At 51.4% G+C, this 7,585-nt stretch overlaps 1 long non-coding RNA gene and 1 other non-coding gene across 2 annotated transcripts; one reads left to right on the forward strand and one right to left on the reverse strand.

Annotated features, from left to right (window-relative positions):
* Positions 1-353: 353 nt before the first annotated feature.
* Positions 354-425, reverse strand: TRNAW-CCA (transfer RNA tryptophan (anticodon CCA)). The gene has a single exon. It is a non-coding gene; the product is annotated as a tRNA-Trp (tRNA).
* Positions 426-648: 223 nt separating this feature from the next.
* LOC126939070 (uncharacterized) lies at positions 649-3,959 on the forward strand. The gene is made up of 3 exons (XR_007720291.1): positions 649-843; positions 3,573-3,726; positions 3,847-3,959. It is a non-coding gene; the product is annotated as an uncharacterized LOC126939070 (long non-coding RNA).
* The last annotated feature ends 3,626 nt before the right edge of the window (positions 3,960-7,585 follow it).

Here is a 7,585-nt window from a genome sequence, read left to right on the forward strand (position 1 = left end):
GGGGAGCACACTTCCGGGACGCGAGGGACCCCTTCCAGGTGAGAGCCCAGGTGAGTCGGCGAGGGGGCAGAAGTGGGCGTGGCGGGCAGGGCACCCTCCCTGCGACCGGGCTGGGTGGCTTCCAGCTCCCTCGGGGTTCACTCGGAGGGTTGGTGGTGCCCCTCTTACCGGAAACTCTTTCCCTCGGAACGGAACGGTTTTTTTACTCCCAGGGAAAGGAAAAACGAGTTGTTTTCCGTTGCGTTGGAAGGACAACAGATCTTGCACGGGGCTTAATTTCTTCATTTATGACTTTTATTCTTCTCCTTCCAGTTCTCTACAATTAAGGAAAAAAAAAAAAAAAAGCCCAACTTTGACCCCGACGTGACTTGAACACGCAACCTTCTGATCTGGAGTCAGACGCGCTACCATTGCGCCACGAGGTCACAGCAAGCATGCGACTTCGCATCGCTAAAGACCTCGTTTCTCCAGTATGGTCGTAGGGCTTGAAGGCTGCGGAAGAAAAATGCCCTCTTTCCCGAATTCCAGCACCAATTTAGAGCGCTGGCGAGTGTCGTTTCTCGGGTGTGGGAACACTGATGCCCTGGGACATCCCATACTGAACTGCGGCGCCGCAGCGGAGCGGCTACCCGGCGGCCGACACTCGGGCTCCGCCTTCTCCGCGTCGCGGAGTGACCCGGCGAGGGGACGCCGGGATGCGGGGACTGGCACCGGGGGGTGGGACTGAGGAGATGCCCGGGTGGAGGCCCGGGATCAGGGGGATCCCGGAGCCACAGGGATTCTGGGAGGGAGCGAGGGGACGCAGGGGAGAAGGGGACGCCGCGGAGGCTAGGGGACGTGGGTGTGGGTGACTCCGAGGAGCAGTAGGGACACCGGGGGTTAGGGGGAGGAACCAGGGACTGGAGGAAGCCCAGAGGGCAGAGGGACCCCCGGGCAGAGAGGACTCTAAGGCGCAGCGAGGGGACGTCGGGGCGGGCGAGGGGACGTCGGGGCGGGCGAGGGGACGCGGGCGGAGGAGAGAACGCCGAGGAGGGGGGTGGGGTGACTCCGGGCGGTGCTGGGGACGCCGGGGCCTGGCGGGGGGCTGCTGGGCGGCCGGCAGAGGCGTTCGCGGTCGCCGCTCGCCAGGTCCCGTGCCTCCTGTGAAGCGGCGACGTTGTCGTCGGGAGGCGGCAGGACCCAGGCGTGGCGGCCGAGAGCGGATGGCGGCGCGGGGTCGCGGGGTCGCGGGGCTCAGAGCTGCTCCTTTCTCCTCTCCTCTCAGGGGACAAGCACGGGGGTGCGGAGGGCGACGCCCACGACCAGGAAGCAGCTTGCCAAACATACTTGAAAAATGCCACAATTCTTTTTCTTTTTGAGACAGTCTCGCTCTGTTGCCCAGGCTGGAGTGCAGTGGCGCAATCTCGGCTCATTGCACCCTCCGCCTCCCGGGCTCAAGCGATTCTCCTGCCTCAGCCTCCCGAGCCTCCCGAGTAGCTGGGATTACTGGCGCCCGCCACCACGCCCGGCTAATTTTTTTTTGTATTTTTAGTAGAGACAGGGTTTTGCCATGTTGGCCAGGCTGATCTCGAACTACCGACCTCAGGTGATCCGCCCGCCTAGGCCTCCCAAAGTGCTGGGATTACAGGCGTAAACCACCAAGCCCATATTTTATTATTTATTTATTATTATTATTTTTAAACAGGGTCTTGCTCTGTCGCCCAGACAGGAGTGCAGTGGCACGATCTCGGCTTACTGCAATCTCCTTCGCTTCCAGGTTTCAAGCGATTCTCCTGCCTTAACCTCCCAAGTAGCTGAGATTACAAGCGCACACCACCACTTCCGCTAACTTTTGTATTTTTACTAGAGACGGGGTTTCACCATGCTGGCCATGCTGGTCTCGAACTCCTGACCTCAAGTGACCCGCCATCCTTGGCCTCCCAAAGTGTTGGGATTACAGGCTAAGCCACCGTGACTGACCCTGGCATGGTTTTCAATGGCTCATTGTCCACTTAAGACTCCGGGCTCTTGTGGGAGTCTTAAGTCCCTGATTTGTACAGTACTTTCTTCTTCCTATTAAATAAGAAAAATAAAACACGTGAGTGAATGCTTTTTTTTTTTTTTCTTTCTCCGACGGAGTCTCCCTCTGTCACCCCAACTGGAGTGCAGTGGTGTGATATGGCCTCACTGCAACATCTGCCTCCCAGGCTCAAGTGATCCTCCTGCCTCAGCCTCCCACTTAGCTGGGATTACAGGCATGTGCCACCATCCATTGCTAATTTTTGTATTTTCAGTGGAGACGGGATTTCGCCATGTTGGCCAGGCTGGTCTGGAACTCCTAGGCTCAAGTGATCCTCCTGGCTGGGCCTCCCAAGGTGCTGGGATTACAGGCGTGAGGTACTGGGCCTGGCCAATAAGTGAGTGAATAAATTCTTCAGTAAAAAAGCTAGTAAATAGGCCGAGTGTGGTGGCTCATGTCTGTAGTTCCAGCACTTCAGAAGGACCAGGAGGGAGGATCGCTGGAACCCAGGAGGTCGAGGTTGCAGTGAGCCATGATCGCACCGCTGCACTCCAGTCTGGGACAGAGCGAGACCCTGTCGCAAAACAAAACAAAACAAAACAAAAAACCTTATTAAATAAGAAAGATAAACTCTCCTGGTCTGTTGAAGAACATGAAGCATCAATCTTAATTCAATAAATACAACACCCACAGGGCTTTATGCCTTTTAGAAAAGGAAAGATCTGGCCAGCGCAGTTGTTCACACCTGTAATCCCAGCACTTTGGGAGGCCTAGGCAGTTGGATCACCTGAGGTCAGGAGTTGAAGACCAGCCTGGCCAACATAGTGAAACCCCGTCTCTACTAAAAATACAAAAAAAATTAGCCGGGTGTTGTGGCAGGCGCCTGTAGTCCCAGCTACTCAGGAAGCTGAGGCAGGAGAATTGCGTGAACCCGGGAGGCCGAGGTTGCAGTCAGCCGAGATCGAGCCATTGCACTCCAGCATGGGCAACCAGAGCGAAACTCCATCTCAAAAAAAAAAAAAAAAAAAAAAGGAAAGAAAAAGAAAAAAAGGAAGAAAGAAAAGAAAAAAGAAAAGAAGGCCGGGTGCGGTGGCTCAAGCCTGTAATCCCAGCACTTTGGGAGGCCAAGACGGGTGGATCACGAGGTCAGGAGATCGAAACCATCCTGGCTAACACGGTGAAACCCCCCTCTCTACTAAAAAAAAAAAATACAAAAAACTAGCTAGGCGAGGTGGCGGGCGCCTATAGTCCCAGCTACTCGGGAGGCTGAGGCAGGAGAATGGCGTAAACCCGGGAGGCGGAGCTTGCAGTGAGCTGAGATCCAGCCACTGCACTCCAGCCTGGGCGACAGAGCGAAACTCCACCTCAAAAAAAGAAAAGAAAATAGAAGAAAAGAAAAGAAAAGAAAAGAGAAAAGAAAAGAAAAGAAAGATCTGGAAAGGGCCCCTGCCTTTACAGAAAGAAAAGAGGAAGCATGTTTGCTTTTCCCCGTGAAGGATCTAAGGGCTCCCAGGGTGCCTCTAACATGTCACACAGGAAACACGTCTTTGATAATTTTTGTGTTTGTGTCCAGATGTGAGAGAAGAGCAGGAATTTAGGATCAACTGTGAGTCCTGAGATGCCAGCCCCCAGGCTGTCAGAAAAGCAGGAAGCCAAAGGCTCCTTGTCTTTCCTCTGGGAGGGAAGTCAGCGGCAATTACTGATTCCACCTCCAGGTGGCCAGACACGTAAGTCTCCTCCTTCTTGCTTTGGATGGCCCAGGGTGGATTGGACCCTGGTGGGGGCAGCTGGGGAGTGGTGTGCTGGGTTCCCTTTCTGCTGATCAGGAACTTCCTTCCTTTTTCCAGCATCAGCCACACAGCAAAGTCACTGTGAGAACTTCAGAACCTGCGTCCAGAGTCTACTGGAAGGCTGCCCCACACCAAGGAAAGACCAGTGTCACTCTATTTCTTTCTTTTTTTTTTTTTTTGAGACGTAGTCTCGCTCTGTCACCCAGGCTGGAGTACAGTGGCCGGATCTCAGCTCACTGCAAGCTCTGCCTCCTGGGTTCACGCCATTCTCCTGCCTCAGCCTCCCGAGCAGCTGTGGTGGCGCCCGCCACCTCACCCGGCTAGTTTTTTTTGTATATTTTAGTAGAGACGGGGTTTCACCGGGTTAGCCAGGATGGTCTCGATCCCCTGACCTCGTGATCCGCCCGCCTCGGCCTCCCAAAGTACTGGGATTACAGGCTTGAGCCACCGCGCCCGGCCCAGTGTCACTCTATTTCAATAATTTTTTTTGGCCAGGCCAGGTGGCTCACACCTGTAATTCCAGCACTTTGGGAACGAGACCCTGTCTAAAAATAAAAACTTTTTTTAAAAAATTCGTATTTGTTTTTGATTGAGGGTCTTTGTTGCTCAGGCTGGAGTACAGTGGTGTGATCACAGCTCACTGCAGTTTGAACGCCTAGGCTCAAGTGATTTTTCCACCTCAGCCTCCTGAGTAGCTAGGATTACAGGTGCACAGCACCACACCCATAATTAATTAAAAGTTAATTTTTAACTTTTTTGTAGAGACAGAGTCTCACTATTTTGCCCAGGCTGGTTGTGAACTCTTGGCCTCAAAAATCCTCCTGCTTCGGCCTCCCAAAGTGCTGGGATTACAGGCATGAGCCACTGCACCCAGCCTCCACCGTGTTTGGACCCCTGCTCAGATTTGTGGCTACACCTGTGATGTCCTGGCCCCTATTTTCCTGGGATATGGAACCAACCACTGTCTTGTGTTCTATGACAGGGGCATGACGTTAAACTACAGTATGGTGTTGTGATTACATGAAGAGATTAGATCAAGTGACTTATGCAGATGTGGTTACAGGGTCCCTTTAAAGACCGGGACCCTGGCTGGGCACAGTGGCTCACACCTATAATCCTAGCACTTTGGGAGGCTGGGGCAGGCAGGTCGTTTGAGGTCAGGAGTTCAAGACCAGCCTGGCCAACATGTGAAACCCTGTCTCTATAAAACAAACAAACAAATAAACAACTAAATAATAAAGACTAGGACCCTACTTACCAGGGCAAGGACTAGGAGTGAGGCAAGCATGCAGTTGTGCAGGGTGGAAACCCATCTTATGTAAAATTTTGATACTTTGTTCACCAGAGATTTTTGCACTACTTTTTACTTTTAGAAATATTGAATATTTTAAATGTCTTGATTGCTGAGTGTTTTGACAGCTCTTTGAATTCTGCACCTGAGAGAGTTACTCAGTGCCTCGCCCTCCTCCCAGCTCTGCTGTTGCCCAGAAATTGTAAAGAATTGCTTCCTTATCTTAGAGTTTGTATATACAAACACTAAACCTTATTTATTTATTTATTTATTGAGACAGAGTCTCGCTCTGTCGCCCAGACTGGAGTGCAGTGGCGCGATCTCGGCTCACTGCAAGCTCTGCCTCCCGGGTTCACGCCATTCTCCTGCCTCAGCCTCCCGAGTAGCTAGGACTAGAGGAGCCCACCACCACACTTGGCTAGCTTTTTGTATTTTTAGTAGAGGTGGGGTTTCACCGTGGTCTCGATCTCCTGACCCTGTGATCCGCCCACCTCGGCCTCCCAAAGTGCTGGGATTACAGGTGTGAGCCACCACGCCCAGCTAAATCTTACTAAAAAACAAACAAACAAACTATATTCTGTAGAATATAGAAAATCGACAAATACAAACTAGGATAATTACCAACATTGGCAAGAATATGTGGAAATAAATATTCTCATGCAAGATGGAAAAAGCATGTATAAATTGGAACTTGCTTTTTGGATTGTAATATGATGAGTGTTTTTTAGACGCTTTTGTCCAGGCATTTCTATTTCTAGAGAATATGTATTAAAGAAACAATTAAGGATAAATGCAAAGATATGCCCTCAAGATTGTTTTCATAAAAATTGTGTTTATAATTATGATGCCCTAGAGCATATTGACTGTCCATTGTACAGATGCAGTCTGGATTTCCAGGGTATGAGGCCGGGAAGCTGACCCTGGTGAGGGCTGGCCCCTACGCATGAACATACAAGGCTCCTGGAGTAAAGGGGTGTAAGAGTGAGGACTCAGAGTGACTACTGTGGAGGAGGCAGAGGGATGCAGAGGTTACACCACAGGCACATTATGAGTGGGGCTGCCTCATCACTGAGAAAAACACACATAGCTTGGCTTCCCGGCCTCTGCTTAGTTTAGTATCATCTCACACCTGGGTAACTGGTGAGTGTGTTTGTGTTTGTTTTTGAGACAGAATCTCATTATGTTGCTCAGGCTGGAGTGCAGTAGCACCATCGTGGCTCACTGAAGCCTTGACATCCTAGGCTCCAAGGGATCTTCCTGCCTCAGCTTTCCAACTAGCTGGGACCATGGCCACCATCCCCAGCTTTTTTTTTTTTTTTTTTTTTTTTGAGACAGAGTCTCGCTCTGTTGCCCAGGCTAGAGTGCAGCGGTGGGATCTTGACTCACTGCAACCTCCGCCTCCCAGGTTCAAGCTATTCTTCTGCCTCAGCCTCCCGAGTAGCTGGGATTACAGGTATGTGCTACCACGCCCAGCTAATTTGTGTATTTTTAGTAGAGACGGGGTTTCACCATGTTGGTCAGGCTGGTCTCGAACTCCTGACCTCGTGATCTGCCCGCCTCGGCCTCCCAAAGTGCTGGGATTACAAGTGTAAGCCACTGTGCACAGCCTTGGCTCCTGTTTTCTAAGGGGCTGAAAATGTTCCAGCTCCCCCAAAGCCCATGGAAGATGTCATTTATCTTTTAGATTTACACATTCCTAATTCTGACAAATTCCAATCAGAACTTGAAAACTGAACCCTGAAGGTAAAAGGTATGCTGCCCCCTGGAGTGGGCTATCTCTACCACTACACCAAAGGTTTGGGGGACAGCCTTGCTCTTGCAGGCTGGCTTCTTGGGAAGTATCTGCTGACACAGTGATTTTGGGAGTAACACTTGTGAAAGGAAATGGGAGTCGGCCGGGTTGGCAGGGAGAGCCGCCAGGCCAAGATGCACATGTACAAACTATCTCTAGATGCCTGTATTCTCTGCCTGCCCATGGGGAGCTCTGTTAGGGGAATCCCACGTTCCATGGAAATGGCTTGCCCTGTGCCACCACCTTGCTCAGTCACGGGCCAGGGCCACTCCTGCGGGATGGTGACATTGGTTGGAAAGCTGAGGTAGGCAAAGGCCAGCTGTAGGCTGTCCACTAACTGCCCTTCTATGGCTGGACAGCAAGTTCTCCCTTGGAGGAGGACCTGAGGGCCACATCTGGGATTTGCCACAGCATGCAACATACAGATTTTCCCCCTCTTTGTTTTTTGCGGATTTTCCTGTTTTTGCAGATTTTGTTGGTTTTGCAGATTTTCCCCGTTTGTTTTTTTACCCATCTCTGATGTCCTACTTCAACCACCAATCCCAACTATGAGTGCCCAACTGATAGGTGACTCCAGATTCCTGGGAGCGAGGTCTCTGGATCATCTTCTCCAGCTCCCCCACTCCCTGCTAACAGGGAATTTAGCTCAAAGGAAAGAAAGGAACTCCTGTTTCATGGTGACAGTAAACCTTTCTTCTAAGTCCCAACATCAG

The sequence above is a fragment of the Macaca thibetana genome, chromosome 16, assembly GCF_024542745.1.
Source record: "Macaca thibetana thibetana isolate TM-01 chromosome 16, ASM2454274v1, whole genome shotgun sequence".
In the NCBI taxonomy this organism is placed as follows: domain Eukaryota; kingdom Metazoa; phylum Chordata; class Mammalia; order Primates; family Cercopithecidae; genus Macaca; species Macaca thibetana.